A 23,511-nucleotide genomic window follows, 5' to 3' on the forward strand; every position below is an offset into this window, starting at 1 on the left:
GATGCTAGCCATATTCAGATGTTCTGGTGAAGGGCACTCACACTCAGTCCAACTTGAAGAGGCTGTCATGATAATTATCTATCAGTGGGTCAAATCATGCACCATCCCTGGCAGATTATCATCTAACAGTTCGTGGACATCAGAACTAAGGAACAACATAAAAAAAACTATCTCTGCAATCTGTTTCTAAACCAAAGGAAGATTTCTTATATTTTCAATTGGACAATCATTTTATCTCTTTTAAATTCTTGATTACTTCTTTCTTATTAATATCTTTATTTAAACACCTTGATTACAAATATGATTGTAGCTTTGTTTCCATCATGTAAAGAATACCCCCCTTCACCAGTGCAACATTCCCATCACCAATGTCCCAAATCTCCCTCCTCCCCACCCCACCATTACTTCTTAAATAAACTGGATTAAATTTATATAGACACATGAGAAGTACAATGCAGATTTTGAAAATATACCATCAACATTTTTTGGGTTAAAAAAAATAGAAATTAGACCAAATCTCTGGACAAATTTGTTATTTGAAAAACATTGCTTGTGGGGCTAAAGATATAGTAGAGTTGGTTCATTCCCAATAGCAGGTATGATTCCCCAATAACACCAGGAAAAATGCCTGAGTGGAAAGCCAGGACTAAGCCTTGAACACAGCTTGGTATAATAGTCTCCTCAAAACAAAACAAAACAAAACAAAAATAAAATGTTATTTGTGACCTTCCAGACCATATATTTTTAGCAATAGTGTTATAAACAGAACCATGTGTACTCTTAGAATAAACAAAGCAGTTTACAATAGTTTGTGTCATTTTCCATCATACTTCTATTCTTTAAAGTCTTCCAAAGAAAATTGAAACTTCAAAATAACAATTTCCTAAAAATAAAAATTTTAAACTTTACTCTGGAAATCTCAATTAAGTTTTATGAAAAAAATCTATTGCATAATTAAATAATTTTGATGGAATTGTGTGATTTTATAGTTTATTGTTAAATGGTAGTATCTCTGCATAGTGTTCACTATGCTTTTTTTTGGTATAGGAAGTGCAAACATATTTCAGTTTTTCAAAGAAACATATCTATCTTTATTTTATTTTATAATAAGAATTTTAAAGACGGGGCTGGTCAAGGTGGCGCTAGAGGTAAGGTGTCTGCCTTGCAAGTGCTAGCCAAGGAAGGACCATGGTTCGATTCTCCAGCGACCCAAATGGTCCCCCCAAGCCAGGGGCAATTTCTGAGCACTTAGCCAGGAGTAACCCCTGAGCATCAAATGGGTGTGGCCCTAAAAAACAAAAACAAAAACAAATAAAAAGAATTTCAAAGACAGTGAAATCTTAGCTATTGAAAATGGAGAATAAGGGTCCAGAGAGATAGCACAGCAGCGTTTGCCTTGCAAACAGCCGATCCAGGACTAAAGGTGGTTGGTTCGAATCCCAGTGTCCCATATGGTCCCCCGTGCCTGCCAGGAGCTATTTCTGAGCAGACAGCCAGGAGTAACCCCTGAGCACCGCCGGGTGTGGCCCAAAAACCAAAAAAAAAAAAAAAATGGAGAATAAATATTATGAGTACAATCATGGTGGTAAATAAATGAATATTTGAATCCATGCAATGGGTCTGCTTATTTTTTTCTAATTAATTTAAAATTGTTTGTTGTTTTATGATAAGTAAATTATTGGTTAATCTGCTGTCTGAGTTAGACACTGTACAGTGTATTCACACATTGAGTTACATAGCAAGTCTGATACTATAATTAGTGTGACCCCGAGTGAACTACATGAATAATGGGGTGCAGATGGACTGTAACCTCCTGTCCAATGAACACATGTACAAGTGCTACAGTTAGAACATGACCAAACACCACAGCCAAATGAGTGTCAGCTTTAGAAAGCATTTGTGCAAGCACCATCACTCTAGTAGATGGTCCCTTGTGAGCATTACAACTAAGAGTTCATGAGCCCCAATTACAATCAACATGGCAAAGGAAAGGACCTGGGATAAAAATGATGCTGCTGATTGCATCAGTATGTGAATTTATGTAACACTTTGACATGTATCTAAAAACCATCTTGCGAAACTGAAGTAGCTATTTAACAGAGAATCAATTTACCATAATTTTCTAAAATTTCATTTCAGTCCCAAATAATTATGTCTGTAAGCCTGTGGCCATCCAAAATTTGGCCAACTCCTCCAAATGTGTCCTGAAATAATTTTTAAACCCACTTTAAAACAAAGCAAACTACAACAAAAGCAATAAAAATATCTACAATCTAAAATAATTAACTAAAATGTGGTTGACTCTGTTTTATAAATTAATGGACATGCTATTAAACAGCATTGATCACTTGGCAAAATGCCTTAAGCTCTCTAAATTATTCTCAGAATACAATATGTAAATTTTGGCTTACCTATCTCGGGAAGAGACTTTTTTTTTTTTAAGCCCTTTTAATTCTTCCAATTAAAATGTCAAAGGCACGCTCAAAACAGTTTGGCTGGTACACTTGGTGATAAGGAAACACAAGCTTGGTTTAATTCATTCTTCTAAAGTGCCAACTGACAAGCTTACATTGAATCCCGTCCAGGCTCAAAAGTATAATGGTTGTCAGCTCAAATTCTCAGCCAAAGACAAACACTGAATCTGTTCTGTTGGCTTTGTTTGGATTTCAGGTGCAAGCCCCTGCCATATGGTATTCTTGGGGCAGAGCTTTTGTTTTGATGTTCCTGCGTGTGTGTGTGTGTGTGTGTGTGTGTGTGTGTGTGTGTGTGTGTGTGTGTGCTTTTTAATATTACTAACATCCTTCAACTACAAAGTAAACAAAGAAAAGGCAAGCCACTTACTGCCTAAAACCACTATAGACCACCAACTGCTGAGTACTATTAAAGTTATGTAGATTATTAGATAAATAGAAGTTCTGTTTAAGAGACTGTTTCATCCATGAATTCTTTACTTGCCCTTGTCATTCTGTTTTTTTCACCAACAAATGGCTGTGCATTTATAATTAATGAATTGGCACTGTTTTATTAATATAAAATTTAATATACTTTGCAGAAGATCAATGTATTGTTTCCCCAAATTTTATATTCAAATTGTCTTTTAGATCATTATGGCTGTGGTAGTAGAATTTTATATTCAAGAAATAAATAATTATATTTAATAATAAAAATAATTTTATTTTAAAAGACAGTATCATTTGGACTCCACAATAAATGAACAAGTGTCTATAGATGCCAATAAATAATTAAAAATACAGGTATTCCCAGAATGAGAAATATACTGTTTCAATAAATTTGCATTTTATTTTTTCTTTGTTAATTTTATTACAAATTTCAATCAACTAATAATCAAAGTCATATCAGGTTTACATATTATACATGACCTTTGGGGATACATACAAAAAAAATCCCTATATTCAAGAAACATCTTTGTCTCTAAGGAGTACATATGAATATGAACAAACTTGGGTAATAACGAAGAATATAATCATGAACTCTAAGTAAGATAGAATTAAAAGGAAAGAGATTTGAAGAAATCTGGGAAAAGCCATAAAAATGTAGAGTTTAACACAATTTTATGGAATAAGTAGATGTTGCTAAAGGGACTTGGATATTATTCCAATTGACAGTAAAATTGTGAAGAAAAGCATAAGAGAGAATGGGTATGTTTGGCTATTGCTAATTAAATACGCCAGTATAACAAGAGTGGATAGCAATAGGAAATATTGTTAGATATCCAAACTTGCAGAATTTGTCAGGAAGGAATTTCAATGTCTTTATTGCTTATTTTGCAGGATAGTGTTTTTAGTTAAAACCAGGTTCTGAAATCATTAAAGCTTAAAGGACTGAAATGGGTCTGATTAGCCTAGTAACATGAGTTGTCTAGAAAAGTTCTATTTAAGTACTTTGTGTAATATGGGAATAATTTTTAAGAAATTTTAATAAGTCAAATTATTTCAAATTTTAAAAATTCCTGGAGGTATCAGAGAGTTAGCTCAATGGGCTAAGTGCAGGATTTGCCTACACGAGGTCTGGGGTCAATTTCTGAAACTGTTATGTCCCCTAAATATTACCAATAGTGTTTGTTCCCTGATCATAAGCTGGGAGTAGTCCCTGAGCAACACTGGGAGTGCTCACACATCCAAATAAAAGAATCTTCTAGCTCCTTAAAACAATCCTAGGATAAACTTTTGCACATCAACATATGTCATGATTTTTTTATGTGATTTTATTTTGGTGACATTGTACTTTCTATGAGTTTTAACAACAGAAACATTAAAATTCTATCATAATCTATATACACTTTTGCTATTTAATCTCTAATGAAATGAGACATGGCTAACAAAGATATCTCAAATAACAAAATCAGTTGATTTAGGCTTCTAAATATCTTTAAAAACAGATCATTGTTAAATTCCTTCTGTTCAATATCTTAAAGAAATCAAATTTTAAATATATTGACAGTTAAGGAATGTTTATGATGAAATTCTGAGACAAAAGTTCAAAGACTAACTTGATTTTTACATGTATTAATTTGATAATTTGACATTTAGTTCACAATATATTCTTGTTGAGATTGGCCAAAATCATTCTATTCTTAGATTAAAATAGAATCAAGGATAAAATTGAACTTTCAAAGTGAATTTGTAATATGTACACATGAAATTTATAGCACTTTAGGTTACTTTGATAAAAAATAAATTGAACTTCAAACTACTGCTTTACAATGAGGAAAAAGTAACCTAATTTTCTCCCAAATAGTTTGACATCCTAATGAGTCCATTAGTAATAACACTCAAGAGTTAAGCATATCTATGGTTACCTATGCTATAAATGGGAAGAGTTAATTGATTAGCACTGTCTTATAAGCACCATTTGGGTGGAGGATAGAAAGAAAGGATTGCAAACGATTTAAAAAAATGTTGCTCTATCATAAGGAGCTCATCTCTCCAGTCCGTTTGGTAAAATGCTCTTCTGAAAGGTTAGGGCCAGCCAATTTGTCCTGTTGGATATTGAATTTGACCTTTGGGTTTCTTCTTTCTCCTGCTACTCTCCTGCCTTCTAGATTCAGAGTTGCCTTTTATTTAAAAGACGCATGACTAACATGCTGCTATTTTTAGAAAAGACTTGGTTGAAGACTAATAAATGAGATATTTTTCATATATTAGTAAATATTTTGTACCTCTTACTTGAAGATCTTTTATAAACTTTTTTTTGCGGGGGGGGCACACCCGGTGACACTCAAGGGTTACCCTAGTTATGTGGTCAGAAATCGCTCTGGCTTGGAGACCATATGGGATGTCAGGGATCAAACCGAGGTCCGACCTAGGTCAGCAACATGCAAGGCAAACATTCTACCACTGTGCTATCACTCGGCCCCTATTCTGCTTCGTTTTTGCTTGTTTAGGGATGTACCTATTGGTGCTCAAGTAGTTCTATTCTCAGAGATAACTCCTGGCAAGGAATCGAGACCATATGAAATACGGGTATTGAACTCTTGTTGGCTTCATGCAAGGCAAACACCTACCCACTAAACTATAACTCTCATCCCTCAACATCTATTTTGTTCATTTTAAATTTTTATTTGATTAGAGAACCATGATTTACAAACTTATTAAGCTTGATTTTTAGACATGTTATGTTCTATCACCAACCTTATCACCAGTGTCAACTTCTCAAATTCTTTCTTGCACCCCCTGCCAGCTACATTTACAGGTCTCATTTTTATAAGCAATATTTCTTGGACTAGAGAAATATATAGTAAAAGGATTAAAATGTATGCGTTGCACAGAGCCAATCCTGATTTGATCCCCACTACTACTTATGGTCCCTGAGACAGAGCCAGGAATAGCCCCTAAGCACTACTAGCACTTCTAGGTGTGTCTCTAAAATAATAATAATAACAACAACAATAATAATAATAATTAATAACAACAATAATAATAATAGCAACAAATGCAGCCTTTATAAGATTTTAATTGTCTATTAAATTTACCTAGAGAGATTTTATACAACTCAGTGTCAAGGGCCTACCTTAGAACAATTATATCATAGCCTCTGACCTAAAAAAAAGACATTAGAATTCTTAGTGGTCCTCAGGCTTCCCCCCTCCCTTCATACTCCAGAGGGGAGGTGCATGGGGAGAAGGGCGGGCAGACATCTGGCTTCCGGTATCCTCCTTGATTCTGGAGACCAGCTCTTGCCAGGTTTGGGGTTTGGGGAGGCCCCATACCGGAGCCCTTCTCCCTTGCCTGGGGAGTGCTGGGAAGCTTGGAAGGCCTCCAGCCATCCTTGTCTTTTTTCCCTGACTCCAGGCCTTCCTTGGGTGCCAGCTCAGATGGCCAGAATTGAGTTCAGGTGGACTCTTAGTGGTCCTCAGGCTTCCCCCCTACCTCTCCCTACACTAATGGGGATGCGCTTTGGGAGGAGGCGGGCCGTTCTAGCACTGGTTTATGTTGGAACAGTCACTGGAATATTTTTCTCCTTGTTTTCCTATTGATAGTATTGTATGCATATATTTTATATATCCATAACATCATCTTGTATTGTGACCTTGATACTGCCCTACAAATCTCATTTCTAATATTTTACTGCCTCAGTCCCAACCCTTATTTCCCCCCATCTTCCCATGTAGGTGCAACTCATGACATGAAGCTCACCACATAGAGTGATAAGTGCAGTTAGATAAATAACTGCACTGAAAAACTATCATAACAATGTGAGTGAATGAGGGAAAAAAAAAAAGCCTGTCTTGAGTATAGGTGTGGGTGGGGTGGGGAGTAGGTAGATCCGGGAAATTGGTGGTGGGAATCCTGCACTGGTGAAGGGGGGTGTTCTTTACCATGACTGTAATCATACAACTACAATTATATTTGTAATCATGGTGTTTAAAGATAATTTATAAAAAATAAATAAATAATGGGCCCGGAGAGATAGCACAGGGCATTTGCCTTGCAAGCAGCCGATCCAGGACCAAAGGTGGTTGGTTCGAATCCCGTGTCCCATATGGCCCCCGTGCCTGCCAGGAGCTATTTCTGAGCCGACAGCCAGGGGTAACCCCTGAGCACCGCCGGGTGTGGCCCAAAAACAAAAAAAAATAAAAATAAAAAAATAAAAATAAAATAAAATAAATAAATAAATAAATAAAATTAAGAGATTCTAATAAGCTTTCTAGAAGTCTAAATCTCTGATTCTAGTGCAGTCAATGTATTTTGAATTTTCTTATGTCCTTATTATAAAGCACTGAAGCTCAATCAATTTTAAATTTCTTGTTCTCCATCTGGAAGCTAAATTAGATACTCATATGTTTACTCATATGTCATAGTCACACTCATATGTCTATAGATTTGTGGAATAGTTTATGATGTTTTTCTTTATTCAGTATATTTTAAATGTTTACTTTTGTTTCTGTTGTTTGTTTTTGTTTTGGGGCCACACCCTGTGACGCTCAGAAGCTACTCCTGGCCATGTGCTCAGAAATTGCTCCTGGCCTGGGGGACCATATGGGAAGCCAGGGATGAACCCAGGTCCATCCTGGGTCAGCCGCGTGCAAGGCAAATGGTCCTACCCTATCTGCTTGCACTATAGCTCAGGCACCAATTTTTAAATGTTTTAACTTAGCTTAATAAGACCTTAGAGAGGGGAGAAAGAGGAAGAGTTGGCTTCAGGAACTGCACCACAAACTAAAAGGAAAAGATAAATGTACTCGTCAAGTAACTAAATCAATAGTTGAGGATTAAATTTATTGACTTCATAGATTCACTTATCTCTTTTGGGGGGTGGGGGGTGGGCCACATGCAGTGATATTTGAGGCTATTCCTGGCTCTGCACTCAAGAATCATTGCTGGTAGCTCTAGTCACCACGGGATACTAGAAATCTAACCCCAGTTGATCACAAGCAAGGCAATTGCCCTACAAACTGTAGTATCCTTCTGCGCCAGATCCACTCATATCTTGACTACTTTTGAATGTTGACTTCATCCCCAGGTTGTCTTTGTAATGAGTCTCTATAATGGATAAGTAAGGTACAAATATGGGAAAGCCCTCCAAGAATGTCTCGATTATGACATTTTGTTGTATTAAACTCTTGTGCAGAAAAGAATCCTTATAATAATTGAAGTCTGGGATACTTTAGGAAAACAGGAGTCAGAATAATATCAGTTATGTCAGCATGTTCTTTCTTAATAAAGTTTATACTTAAAAAATGTGTATTTCAGAAAAAGATAGAATAAACATTATTAAGTATAAAAGAAAAGAAAAGCAGAAAAATTTTAGAAATTTGTCTTTTTCCTCTGGTACCTAAAATATCTACAAAGATCTAATTTTTAGGTCTTCATGGAATAAATAACCTTAATACAAAATTATTTTCTTCAACACCTATAAAATTATATAATTATAAAATGTAATTATAAAAGTGTCTTCTTTGTCATCATCATGAAACATGAATTTTTAGAACAATTTGTTCTAGAAAAATTATTTATCATTGTATTTGAAATATTTCTGCATTTTGGAAAGACTTTGCATCCATTGATACATTGCTTCATGCATAAGGTTCTGACAGAATATACCTAAATAATTTGTGAATTTATTTATCTATTAGGACAAAAAACAGTACTTGTAGTACTATAAATACTCGGTATATAATAGTATATCCTTGCCCATCATCCTCTCTTATTACATCATCACTATTGCTAACCCATGGGCACTTAATGTTTTTAAATAAATTAAACACAAAGTTGTTCATATAGAATATATATATTTTACACAATTATACCCTTCTTATGATTTCCTAGTAAATTAAGTTATTAGGCGATTGAATATCACTAAGGAAGAGGAAAACATTGCCACTCATATTTTTGTTACTCAATTGACACATTATCTATATTAATTATGTTAATATTTTCATTCATTTATCTTTTTTATTATATTTATCCCTTTACTGCTTGGTGTTTAAAAATACAGTTCTTCACTTATTTACAACTTTTTTTCTGTCATTTTAGTTGTTTATAAATATATAGTATATCTAAATTTTTAAATAATCTAAAAGCAATCAAAATACCCACTAACAATCAAAATATCCAAAATAACTGACTGTATATCATTTTTCTGTGTTTCCCTTTTTGTATTTGTACATTTGAAAACTGAAGAATTTAAATTTTTTTCTTAACTAGAGTAGCATTACAAGGGACCCTTAGGTTCCCTCCAACCTGCTATCTGTTTTCTATGAGTGCAAAACCATTAGTTAAATCCTGAGAATAGCCTGGTGTTCCCTCAACCTCCCCTTCTCAAATTGCTGCAGACAAAAAGTACTATTGAATATTAAAGTCTGGGACAATGTGTCAGTAGGCTTTATAGTCAGGCTCAAATTTTTCCATTAAAACAAGTTAATAAAGGGAGAGAAAGTGTAGCTGATAAAGCATTTGTTTTGCATTCAGCCAATCCAAGTTTCAGCTCAATGTTCCTTATGATCTCTTGTGATCAATCAACATAAATGATTCCTGAGTACACAGTTAAGAGTAACACTTGAGTATCGATGGGTGTGACCCAAAAACAACGTCAAAACAAATTAACAAAATTTACAAGTAGTGAAAATCACTTCTAGATTGTCATGATGAAATAGGTTCAAAACCTACTTATAAAATAACTTCAACTCTAAAATAATTTTAAACTCTAAAAATAACAAACCAGTTTGTTCATGTGTAATGTTCTTAGATTATAATCTTCTCCAAGATTCCAAGACAGACTAAGGGAAGAACTAGATGTAAGCTTTTTCCACCTGGTAAGACAGTACTTTTTCATAGAATGAACATATTCCAAAAGAACAAAATAATCATTTCACATCTTCTGAGAATGAACAATTGCTATTCAACAATTAGATTAAGCTGGAACTCCTGCATTATTGAAGTTCAGCCTCCACCAATTCCCCACCAAACCTTGTAAGGCATCAACAACAGATAAGAAGAAAAAAAACAGAAATAGGACTGAGACTTCTCAGCTCCCAGACTCTCCTTCCTCATTTTCTTTCCTTCCCATCTCTCTCCTTGAGAACTACTATCAAGTTCATTGAACAAGATTCTAGAATCATTTAATCTTATTCTAATATCATAAAAATATTTCAAAATAAAATATCTTCAATAGGACATTGCAATTGATAAATTACTAAGCATACATTCATACTTTCATCTTCAACTAATGAGATCTTTATTAATTTACACATCAGAATAAATTTCTAAATCTTCTTTTATTTCTTTTCTTCCCTCTCTCAATTTTCCTTTTATTGAATAGTCATTATTTTTATGTAAGTAGTTGAAGATACCTTCATTAGCCAAGTTATTATAATAGTTTATGTTATAAAAACATTTCTACATTTTAACTATGGCTATAGATCGTACACCATTTTACATTTACATCAAGTTTATAATTTTATTGTTCTAAATAAATATTTTAAATATTTTAAAGTTTATTGTCCTCTTAGTGTCACTAAGAAATATACTTTCTGTATTTTATAGGTCATGCTTACACTGTGAAATGATATTTCAGTGTTGTTTTAATTTATATTTGCTTGATAATAAATAATGTTGCTTTTTAAAAAAATGTACTTGGCTAATATCTATTTTAGAGTGTGACTATTCAGGTTTCTGCCACATTTTTGTTGTGAACTTTTTATCTTATATTCCTAAATTTTTTTAAATATAATAATATATTACCTACCAATTTCATATTTAGTATTATAAAAATGAAATCATAATTTAGGATAATATATGCAATTTTATGCCTATTATATTCATGATCATAATAAGCCAAGATATGCAAACAACTCAAATTCTCATGGCATATTACTTAATGAAAAATTACGTTATATATAATCAATGGAATACTAGTCAGCTCTTTTAAAAAGATAACATATTTGTCTTTTATAATAACACAGATGAAGTTTAAGCATTCTCATAAGCAAAGTAAATCAGAAAGCAAAAATAAATACCATATAATTTTATTTATATGTGGATCACAAAGGAGCAAAGGGAGTGTACTCCTTTGTTTGCTACTTCAACAATTAGCAAATTGTTAATTGTTGGTATCAGTAAACAACACATGACCAAAAAAGCCCCACCAAAATTTCAACCAAGTTGGTTTTCAGAGGAATAAGTGAGACTGGTTAGGAGAATTAGTAAAATAAAGTTAATTTGATAGTGTTACTATACAATTTGGTGCTAGTTTTCATATTATGTATATATTTAACAAGGTATGAAGCTATTTTGCTACAGCTTATACATACTAAAATCCAATGAATAAATTAAAACTGACCATTTTTCTGACTAAAATATAAGGAAAATCACCATTGATTCTATTTGTCCTTCCAGATAAAACTATAATTGCTTATGTTTATATATTATTTTTTATATGTTTAAGGAGCATCTTCGCACCAATTTTCTTTGCACCCTATCACACCAGTCTTATCACAGTCACATCAGCACAAACTTTCTCCCAAAAATAGTTCAACCCACCATTTCTGTTCTTCTCACATATATTTGTATATGGCGTTTTTTCAGCATTAAAAAGAAAATCAGAATTAGAAGTTGTTGAACACAGATAATTTTTAAGCATGTGAGATTTACAAGTGGCAAATATAGAAGAACTTTTATTTTTGTTTTGCAGGAAAAGATACATAATGGAAATTAATATTTCCAGGTGCATAGCCATGGCTGATATTGCCTCCCATAAAATGTTTCTTATGTCCCATTGTGACATACCCTATACCCAATTATTTGCCCAAAAGCCCTTTAAAGCCCTAGTTTTAAATCTCACTTTAATTTTAGCTCTTCTATAAAACTTTTAGAGAAATAAAGGGAGTAACTTTTTGTAGTATCTAATATCTGTTACAGTGATCCCAGCATTCTGAAGGGGGACTCAAGGGCACAATCTGTTTAAAAAGAAAGTAGAGTAGATACAGGCAAGGTGATCTATCTTCACTTTTTTTTATATCATGAGTACATTATTTTAACTCTACCATTCAGGCTGATAAAGAGAAGTTGGCATGCTAATGTCCTTATCGACATATATGCTGGCATGGCAGTTTATCTCTTATGATAAAGTGATCTTACTTTCTGAATGTATATGTATGGACACATTTATAAAACAAAAATGTTACCTTTTAAAGTTTTGTACACTAACTTTTTATTTTTTTTCTATTTAATGCTGTTGATAAGGTCAGGTATTAGTGTAGTAACTCAGGAAATGTGGGACAAAAAAGGCATAGGACTATGTGAAATGCTTATTTCCTATCATAATATCTTTTAGGATCCCTTCATTGAACTTCATCAGAACTCATTTTAGAAGCTTAGTGTTTGTAATTATCAAGGACTAAATCTCTTAACTATCAGTTAATACAATGCATGGCTATTTTAGTAATGAGGTTTTAATACATTTAAACAAATAGGTCACTTTAATACCCAAAGCCAATGATCCAAATATACAAATGCATAGCATAACTTACTTTCAAAAAAGAAAAAACCTCATAGCTAATATACTTCAATCTTAGGAATTGCTATATTTCAGAAAAGTAAAAAATAAATGTATACATTTGATTATTACAATTCCATTAAAATAAGCAATCTTTTCCAAATATGGTACTTGGATAAATTGAATAAAAATGGCGATTAAGAGGCCGAGAAATAAAGGCAATTAAAAACTTGAAGCAAGATGCTGGAGCAATAATGAAGCGGTAGTATGTTTGCCTCGCACACCACTGACCTAGGATGAACCTGGGTTCGATCTTTGGCATCCCAGATGGTCTCCCGATTCATGAGTGATTTCTGAACTCATTGCCAGGAGTAATTCTGAGGATCACCAGGTGTGGTCAAAACAAAAGAAAGCTCTAAGCAAGTGTTTTGTTATATTTTTGTTACCCTAATATGAGATTTTACTGAGCACTGAGTATTTTTGGAGTGAAACATAAAAGCCAAGACATTAATACTGTCATATTTTGAGGTCACAGGCACATCTAAACATAAAATAAAAATCACGATTAAGAATAAGGACTATAGAGTGATGAGTGTAGTTAGAGAAATAACTACATTGAGAACTATCCTAACAATGAGAATAAATAAGGGAAGTAGAAAGCCTGTCTAGAATACAGGTGGGGGTGGGGTGGGGAGGAAGGAGATTTGGGACATTGGTGATGGGAATGTTGCACTGGTGAAGGGGGCTGTTCTTTACATAACTGAAACCCAACTACAATCATATTTGTAATCAAGGTGTTTAAATAAAGATATTAATTAAAAAAAAAGAAAACCAGGCCAGAAAGACAGTATACTACAAAAAAAAAATGAATAAGGACTGTGTAGTCACAGAGAACTGATGTTAATTCCTGTTCCCATAATTTATTGTTTATAAGACATTGGACAAGTTTTCAGAGGGATTAAATGTTGTACTATATCTCTATAACTGATGATGTATTTTGAAGTACAGGGTGATAATTCTAAGCATTCAAATAGTGAAGACAAATCAAACATAACTTTGAGAAAAAATATTACTATACTTTAAAGGGCAAATAATACTCTACAAACTTCCAGCTTCCAAATGTGAGTAGACCAGATTTACATAGAGAAATTTTAAGCAATTATAAAATGTTAAAGATCATTTATAAAAATTACATATACACTTGTATTTACCTATATAACAATATAATGGAATATGAAAATACATGATTTTGCAACTTTATATGAAATTAATACTATCAATCCCAAATAAAGTTTATATACTTAATCTGAGAGAAACTTAATTCAAGAGTATATATTGAACTGTATTCATAAAGCATGATTAAATATTTAATTGATCATTATGTTATTGTATATTGGATTATAATACATGTATAAATCTTTTATTTGGTAAGTATAAAATTGACTTAGCTTTCTGGCACCATAAAGAAAGTCCTTGGGGTTTGACAATAACATGTCTGGAGCCTTTAGTTAGTCTCATGACAGTATGCTTCATGGGTGGAGACACTATGTATCTCTTAGACCAAGGTAATTCTCTTTCTAGTTTCCCTAATACTTACTGTGTCTATGCAAAAAAGAAAAAGAAAAAAAATAAGAAAAAGAAAAAAAATTGACCTAGCCATATGCGTTTCTTATTTTAGTAACTTTTATTGTATTTTTAAACCAAAATATCAACAAAATGACCTCTTTCCTAATTTCTAAAATATAGACTGGTCAACTAAAATGAAATAAATTACATACGGTACAAATCACTGAAGAATATAATGTTACCCAGGAAAATGTTGTTTTGAGTTTTAAGACAGATGAATTATTTTTCTGAAAAAATTTAAAATTATTTTAGCAGCAGATCTTTGAAAATGCCCATATTACTAAAAATTTAATTGTTTCTTATAATAAAATGATAGCATTATGTTCAGTTTTTGGATATGATATTATATTTTATTCTCTCTATTGTTGCATACTTTATCTAGCATGCTAGAAATATCTAGCAAAGACCCTGTTGGTCAAAGAAAACACATTTTTAGGTAAGTTCTTTAAATTTGATTGGTACTACATACAAAGTATGAATGACACTAAATCTATGTGAACATCTAGTTATGTTTAAACTATATTGTCAGAGACCAAACCCTAATATGGAATTCAGCAGGACAAACCAGTCTTGTATGGCAAGAATATATAACCAAAGGCATTGGCTAGCCCCAGAGCCCTAAGAAATATCACAGTTTCCTATCAGGCATACATTCCAGGAAGCTTTAACATCCTTGAAACTTCACTAACCCTGAGGTGTTCCTGTGCCCCTTATGTAAAGATGGCATGTAAAGATTACCTGTAAGATGACTTCTGTAATGCGGGCTGTTTTATCCTGCTTTCTCTCCACCCGCTGTAAAAATTGTGCTTAAAAAGAGCCTGTACAGGGGCCGGAGAGATAGTATGGAGCTAAGGCGTTTGCCTTTCATGCAGGAGATCATCGGTTCGAATCCCGGGGTCCCATATGGTCCCCTGTGCCTGCTAGGAGCAATTTCTGAGCCTGGAGCCAGGAATAACCCCTGAGCACTGCCGGGTGTGACCCAAAAACCACAAAAAAAAAAAAAAAAAAAAAAAAAAGAGCCTGTACCAATCAGTAAATCGGAGCCTTGACAAGCCTCGTTTTGCTTGGCCCCCTTCTTTCTCCCTATTCTCTTTTCAGGCTGGGACCCCTCTATATCTATGAAATAACCCGTCCTGCAGGGCAGGACACTATATAATGTGATAATAGAAATCTATCCCCATAATATATATTTGTCCTTATATTGATAATTTCTTCATCTAATTGCTTTTAGATGATTAAAAAATTTTGAAAATATATGCTCTATTTATCAGATATAGGCTTATATATTGTTACTATTGGACTACTAAGGTTAATGCCTAGTTTTTTCTATTATCAAATTTTTCTATTATCAAAATCTAAAGCCATATAGACAGATTGAGTTGGGTAGTTCAAACTTAATTTGCCCTTCTTTTTCAAGTTACAAGAAAGCCTTGATTATAACAGAGATCTGCTGACCTATTTTTCAAAAAATTATTCACCAATAAGGCTTATGGCTTTATTTTTAGTCATTATAGTAACTTCTATTTCCTTTTACTATTCGTTCACAACACAGACCTTTGGGAATTGTCAGTGCTGATTTTATGTCACTCTAGAGATCCTTGAAATATTATATTTGATAACCATCCTAAGACCTGGTTAAATTGCCTGAGATAAGAGCCTTTTTTCTCAAAACCCTGCCAGGCAGATAAGTCCACTTCAGCAGTTAAGAGGAAGTCAGAATAACTTGCATTATCCTTTCATAATCAACCCTAGATAAATCTCCTCTTTTTGAGTTTTGAGGTTAATATGCATCAAATTTCTCCCTCATAACCTCATGATATCAGATAAGTATCTGGAAACAATTCTTTATCTATTTAATAGCACTGTATTATTTCTCTTTAAAGTTTTTTTTCAATGGAATTACTCTTAATAGTTGAAAATGTATTGATTTAAATTTTTAATAGTATAGGATCAAATATTCTAACCAATACACTTTATGTAATGTCCACAGTTTGGTACTTTAAATGTAAGTTCAGTTTCTTATGCACTGTTTAAAGCAAGTTATTGAATATACATCAGAATTCCATGCACCCATTGCGACCACCCAAATCTGCCCTGAGACGGGGGTCGCCAGATATTCGTGGGTCACGAAAAGGACTTAACCTGTAAAAGAATTGGGAAGGGGAACAGACAGGACTCTAGTCAAGAATCTGATCAAGAGTCGTTTATTGCAAAGTTAACAGAGCTTATATACCAAGCCACAAAGAGGCAGGGGGGTGGACCTGCAGAAAGAAATGTGCAACATGAAGGCATTTACCATTAAAACATTTACAATTACCCAATGTTTTTACTAAACATAAAATTAAACCTAGCTCTTAACTCATGCTTGAAAGGTCAACAGGAACAAGGCTGGCAACATAGTTTAGCAAACCTTCTCAGGCATCCTGTTTGGTAGCACAATTTGTGCTAACTTTGTCTTGTTTTTTACTCATTTCCTAAGCCCTGGGGTGCGGGGCCTCAAGGGCAGCTATACCAGGAAGTTCTGATAAGCAGCATCAGAAGCAGACCAAGGATATGTGGCTGTCAGGTCCCTGACTGTTCCCCCTCTACTGTAGACTGCAAAAGAGAAAAAGGGTGGCAAAGCCTGTCTTAGGTTGTTGCTGCCGACAGACAGCAAACTCACCCGTCATTGGCAGAACCACAGCCTGGGTCTTTCCAAGAGGCCCGTGCGGGCAAGTCTCTGGAAGGCCTCTATTTGCAGCTCAGCTTCATCAGTTTGGTCCTGCTCTGAAGCATTCAGCTTAGAGTAGTGCACAGCCACTTGCTTGGCACCGATAGAATCAACCTGCTGCTTAATAAAGTCGGTCAGCTTACGAAACGCCCATGGGCCAAAGGAAATGAGCAAAAGAAGGCCAATTACGGGTCCCAAAATACTGGGCAACAAGGTGGAGAGCCATGAGGAGGTTGCAAACCAGTTTTTGTACCAGGCTTCCTCTTTGCCTAAACCTCTTTTTGTCTCTTCCAAGCTCTTTTCTACTCTGTGTATGCTGTCTTTTACCAGACCCAGTTTATCTTTAAAAATACAACATTTCTCATGGAGGGCAGCAACCCATAACTTCCATACATTGAAAATATTATAAATGAATTCAGTGCTAACTTTTTTTCTTGTTTCCATTCAGTTCTTTAATTATTAGTTAATTCATTGTTATCCTTGAGACTCATTATAATGTCCTTTTCAGGTAATACGAAACAACCAGTTCTCTGAAAGTGATATTATCCCTGTCTTCCAGAAAAATGATTAAAGGTAATTAAGCAAATGATACTCCGTATATAGATAAAATTTCTAACTGATGATTACAGCCAGACACAAGAGACTATAGTTTTCTGGTATTGTAGAAGAAGAAAAGTTGCTTTAATGAAAGAAATTTGGCTTGAACCTGCAGATAAAATGTTCTTGCTGATGGAGGAATTTTTGATTTGAGATTTAAAATATAGTTAATGGTTTAAATGGCAAGGAACACTGGGGCATTCTAGTGATACTGCCAAGAAAGGCAACATGAGAAAAGAGGAAAGATGTCCTCTGAGTATAGCATCAAAAGGAGCAAAACATAGGAAGATGGGGGAATGGGAGGCTAGTGGATCTGTCAAAATAAAAGTGAATGCAAGCACAAAGTTCTAAGGAAAGGAAGTTCTGGTTTGACTAACAACTTACCATGACAATGTTAATGAATGAGAGAAGTAGGATGCCTGTCTCAAAAACACACAGGGGGTGGGGGAGGAAGGTGATGAGGGGTATTGGTGGTGGGAATGTTGCACTGGTGAAGGAGGGTGTTCTTTTCATGACTGAAACCCAACTACAAACATATTTGTAACCATGGTGCTTAAATAAAAATATTATTTAAAAAAAAAAAAGAGTACTGGGAAGGCCTGAGAATGGGAAATGTTTTTTGAGAATTCCCCTGGTTTCATTTTGTTAGTGTGGGGGGAGAGATGATAGAGCAGATGGAAGTAATCAATCAAGGAAGATATTAAAGAATTAGGGAGCATAGATGATTATGGAGGAGAGAATAATGGGGAGAGGAATGAAGATGGTGAGAAGTAGGTGGGCTTGTGAGAATTTTTAAAGCCTAAATTGAAGGGTGTTGATCATCCTAAACACCAGCTGTCCTTCAATTATATCCTTTCACTTTTCAAATAATCTAGTGATTCTTCTATATGTGATTTAGGCTTCATTTGTTTTAGGTTTGGGAACATGGCTTCAGTTCTATTTACATTCACATTACTCATTAAATACTGGGGTCCTGAATATAGGAAAACTAGCTCCAATGATAGGACATTGTATTTTTAAAGCTAATTTATTAACACAGAGATATGAATAAAATTTTAGGTACAAACTAAGTAACTCACTACTGAAGAGGTACATGCAAAATGGGAGCTATGCACTGAAGGATGAATGTTTAAAAAGATGGCAGTATCTAGGAAAGGACAGTGAAAGTGCTGTTTTGGGATTGGTAATACTTAGGTAGTATGAGTGTATGAGAAAAGGCAACTGAAATATAGCAGAATTCTAATTCCCTTAGTGTTTAAAAGAGTGTTGCAAGTGGGCCGTGATAATAAATGTTTCCCTATAACACACAGGGCATTTGTTAACTTAATTTAGCCTTTTGGTAGCCCTAACATTCTCCTTTTCTTCTAACTATCCAAATGTGAATGCCACTAGAGCTTAGATCAGTCTGGAGCATTTTTATAGGCCTTAGTAAGGTAATTAACTTTGGTCACATATTACCCTGAAAAAAAAATCCAGTTTACACAATTTTATTTTATTTTTATTTATTTATTTATTTTGTTTTTTGGGCCACACCCGGTGGTGCTCAGGTTACTCCTGGCTATGCATTCCTGGCTTAGGGGGCCATCTGGGATGCTGGAGGGCCAAATCATGGTCTGTCCTAGGTTAGCCGTGTACAAGGCAAACACCCTACCACTATGCTACTGCTCAGCCCCAAGTTTACACAATTTTAAAGAGAGAGGATTAAATAATTGGAGAAATAATTTCTTCTGTTAAAAAGGTCAATTATTTTTAAAAAATGTAACATACAATGTAATCAAATGATATAGACTGCTTGGGAGCATAACATTCCAAAAGTATAACAGTTGCAACTTCATCCTAGCATTTGTAAACATATTTGCTCTTGTTGCTTTAGTCCAAAACAGTAGAGCTAAATCAAAGAGTACTCTTAAGTACCTATTTTCCCCAACATTAATTTAGATTGTATTGGCAGCAGAAATATCCACGAATAGTTCTACTATAATAAGTATAAAGAAAGAATTTATTTCAAGAACACATCACAATATCAGATACTTTTCCTCAGACAAAAATATAAAAAAAAATATTAAACTGCTACCATAAAACAAAATTGTTCTCCAAAACTACACTTAAAGGAATATAATATAATATCAGAGGTTTGATTCCAGTATGAAAGGAAATTGAATATTGTATTTATTTGTTATTTTATACAACTCTTACTCTTTACAATAATGATTATAATCATACCTATAAAAGTGTAACCAATGGCACCTGAAAACATCTTTTGCAATTTTTTAAGAGGGCCCTTTTTAACAATTATAATACAAAGGTGTACTCTATAAGCAGTCCTCCACTGTCCATTAGAACAGTAAGGCTTAATTTATTACAAAGACTGTGTTTAGAAGTTATGAACCAAACATCATTTTATAGTTGCCTTTTGCATTTTTTTTTTTTTGTGTGTGGGATCTTCCACTTCAACAGAATGCTCAATAGCTTGCTGTTCCTCTGCGGATTCTTCTTTTTCTGACTCTGAATCACTTTCAGTGCCATTTGGACTTTCAGGACTAGATGAATCCTCATCATCATCCTCACCTCCAGCCACATCACCTTCTCCATCATGGTCTTCTCCCTCACTGAAGCCAAGTCCACAATGCCGTTGGTATCTTCCTGATACTTTACCACAAATACTTTGTTGATATTGAGACTTCAGTTCTTCATTACTTTACTTGTCTTCTTCCCCTATTCTAAAGTGAGAGATTCTGGGCAGAGTGGTGATGCAGCGGTAGGATGTTTGCCTTGCAGGATTGTTGCATGAAATAATTAACGATGAGGCTCGATGGTGGATGATACCATCCAGCCCACATGGCTCTGCAACCTCCATGCAGCCGGCGAGTTCCAGGCCCAGGTGAAATCACTCACACGCAGGCTTCAGGAAGAATCATCTTTATTTATGCCCTAGCCACCACAGGTGTGTGGCCTATGTTAACCTTTCAAGCATTCAGCAATATTTTGCTAGCCCTGCATCTTATCTCCTGTTAGCCATCTTCCCTTTGGGCTCCATGCGGCCCAAAGATTCAAAAGCCAGGAAGCCAAGCCGGGCCAAGTGAGAAACGGCAAAAGACAAAAGGGGCCGAATCCCTTTCGTCCCAGGCTTATCTAACTTTTTCCCGACCCCTCCCAGGAATGGGAGGTCTTGCAGGTAGGGTCACACCTATTATCCGGTTAAGACCCCTCCCAGAAATGGGTGGGTCTTAGGGTACACCACATTTCCCCCTTTTTTAAATATTTTCATGCGCCAACGTAATAAAGTGAAAATTAATATACCAGCCCTTTTCAAAAACATATCATTTGCAAAATATACTTTACACCTGTAACCTAAAATTCTATTAATGCTTTTTTACCAAGCACTATTTCGGAACTTTCATGTTCCTATATTTTTAAACTATATTGGGGGAACTTCACTGTTCCTATATTTTTCCTATACACAAGTACTTCAGCATACATGCATAACATACATTTTAAAAACAGGCTAAGTACATTAAAATACACAGTAAAACATTTTGCAATTGAAAATATTAACTCTGAAAGACAACAAAACACATTTAAATTATAAAGAAAATGACTTAAGACAAAGATGCAGGTGGTTAGAAATTAGATGTTTAAATGAGCTAAACTGAATGACTTCCCTTTTATTTTTATTTTTTAACTACTAAGTAAAACTTATCCCATCACCAACTATGAGTAAAATATTACTACCCACTAATTTTCTACACCTAAAACCATAGTTCAGATTAATTTGTTCCACGCTGATCTCACCACGTGGCTTTTGTAAACTTTTAAAGTTCAGATGTTGGTTTGTGCCACGCTGATTTTACCACGTGGCTTTTTTCCGTAGTTCCAGGCTCCGCTGCTGGTTTGTGATTTGGAGCGAGGATTTCAGGTTTTTCGCTTTTCCGGGCCAAACTGAGCCCAGCCAAGCCGATTCCAGCCGAGATCCCAGCCGAGCCGAGCTGCTTGGAGCTTGCCGCTTGGAGCTTTTTGCCGCAGGGGCTTCACCGCTGCCTTTTTTCCCCTCTGGGAGCACTTTGGATGTTCAGAGTTCCAAGTGATTTAAACTAAAAGTTCAGTTCGAAATTTCCAAAGTCGAAATCCAAATTCAAGCCAAAGGTCATTTTCAGAAAATCAGTCCACTTTAAATACAGTCTTTTTTCTCCTCCGTTTCCAATTTAGACTTTTAATTAGTTTATGAGAAGACCGAGGTTTTTGTCTTTTGTAACAAAGTTTCAGTTCTAGGCCTGGGCCTGGGCTGGAGGTGATGCAAGCTTCCATCACCTTTGTTTCAATGGCCTTTGAGCCCCCAGAAGGGGTGTGGGCCATCTTTGAAAATTGTGGCACGTGGCCCAGGGTTTTGGGCTCAGTGCATCCGAAAAGAGCCAAAATGAAACTGAAAAGCAGAAATCTCACCACCATCGCTGTTTTTTTTGGGTCCAGGATTCAGGTCAGAGTTCGGAGCGCCAGTTGTTGCATTAGTTAATTAACGATGGGGCTGGATGGCGATGGATGGAGGCCTTTGTGCTTAGGCCCCAGCCACGTGGCTTCATCCCCATCCAGCTGGCGGATTCCAGGCCCAGGTGAAATCACTCACACGCAGGCTTCAGGAAGAATCATCTTTATTTATGCCCTAGCCACCACAGGTGTGTGGCCTATGTTAACCTTTCAAGCATTCAGCAATATTTTGCTAGCCCTGCATCTTATCTCCTGTTAGCCATCTTCCCTTTGGGCTCCATGCGGCCCAAAGATTCAAAAGCCAGGAAGCCAAGCCGGGCCAAGTGAGAAACGGCAAAAGACAAAAGGGGCCGAATCCCTTTCGTCCCAGGCTTATCTAACTTTTTCCCGACCCCTCCCAGGAATGGGAGGTCTTGCAGGTAGGGTCACACCTATTATCCGGTTAAGACCCCTCCCAGAAATGGGTGGGTCTTAGGGTACACCACACAGGATGAGGTTCTATCCCCTGGCGTTCCATATGGTCCCCCAAGCCAGTAGTGATTTCTGAGCATAAAACCAGGAGTAACCCCTGAGTGTCACCGGGTGTGCCCCCCCAAAAAAGACAAAAAACTAAAACAAATAAAGTGAGAGGTTGATTTGTGATCTCCTATAACAAGATGATTCGTTTATTCTTTCTTTCCTGCACCTGTTTTCTTTCTTCATTACCTAAATCTGCGGCCTTCAAATTGCAATATCCGGGGGAGGCTGAACGCTTCACCCCTTGTGAATGGGACGCCCTGGCAGCCCTCATCTTTCCAGGGACCCCGACAGGAAAAGTAGAACCCACTCACATTTCCTTCAGCCTTGGCGCCAGCAGCAGGCTATCTGCCACCGGCCAGAGCAGAGCCACACCAGAATGCCTAAGACATTTTAACTCTATTTTATGCTTTTAAGAAACAGAAAGGCAACTTTAAATGTTCTAACTATACTGTTATGGTTTCTCAGGTCCATTATTTAATAACTAAGTCTTTCCTTATTGAAATGCAGTGCCAAATGTGCAAGTGCTTAAAGCTCCATAACATGAAATTTCCTATGTAGTTAGACGGTCTTCATTACTTTCTTTTTTTTTTTTTTTTTCTTTCCTTTCCTTTCCTTTCCTTCCTTTCTTTTCCTTACCTTTCCTTTTCTTTCCTTTCCTTTCCTTTCCTTTCTTTCCTTTCCTTTCCTTTCCTTTCCTTACCTTACCTTACCTTTCCTTTCCTTACCTTACCTTTCCTTTCCTTTCCTTTCCTTTCCTTTCCTTTCCTTTCCTTTCCTTTCCTTTCCTTTCCTTTCCTTTCCTTTCTTTTTTTTTTTTTTTTTTTTTTATTTTTTTTTATTTAAACACCTTGATTACATACATGATTGTGTTTGGGTTTCAGTCATAAAAGGAACACCACCCATCACCAGTGCAACATTCCCATCACCCAAGTCCCAAATCACCCTCCTCCCCACCCAACCCCCGCCTGTACCCTAAACAGGCTCTACATTTCCCTCATACATTCTCAATATTAGGACAGTTCAAAATGTAGTTATTTCTCTAACTAAACTCATCACTCTTTGTGGTGAGCTTCCTGAGGTGAGCTGGAACTTCCAGCTCTTTTCTCTTTTGTGTCTGAAAA

The 23,511-nt window shown here is 35.5% G+C and overlaps 1 pseudogene; it reads right to left on the reverse strand.

Moving 5' to 3' along the window:
• Window positions 1–16,747: 16,747 nt before the first annotated feature.
• LOC126001651 (small acidic protein-like) lies at window positions 16,748–22,661 on the reverse strand (annotated as a pseudogene).
• Window positions 22,662–23,511: the final 850 nt, after the last annotated feature.

Source organism: Suncus etruscus, chromosome 2 (genome assembly GCF_024139225.1).
Source record: "Suncus etruscus isolate mSunEtr1 chromosome 2, mSunEtr1.pri.cur, whole genome shotgun sequence".
NCBI classification, from domain to species: domain Eukaryota; kingdom Metazoa; phylum Chordata; class Mammalia; order Eulipotyphla; family Soricidae; genus Suncus; species Suncus etruscus.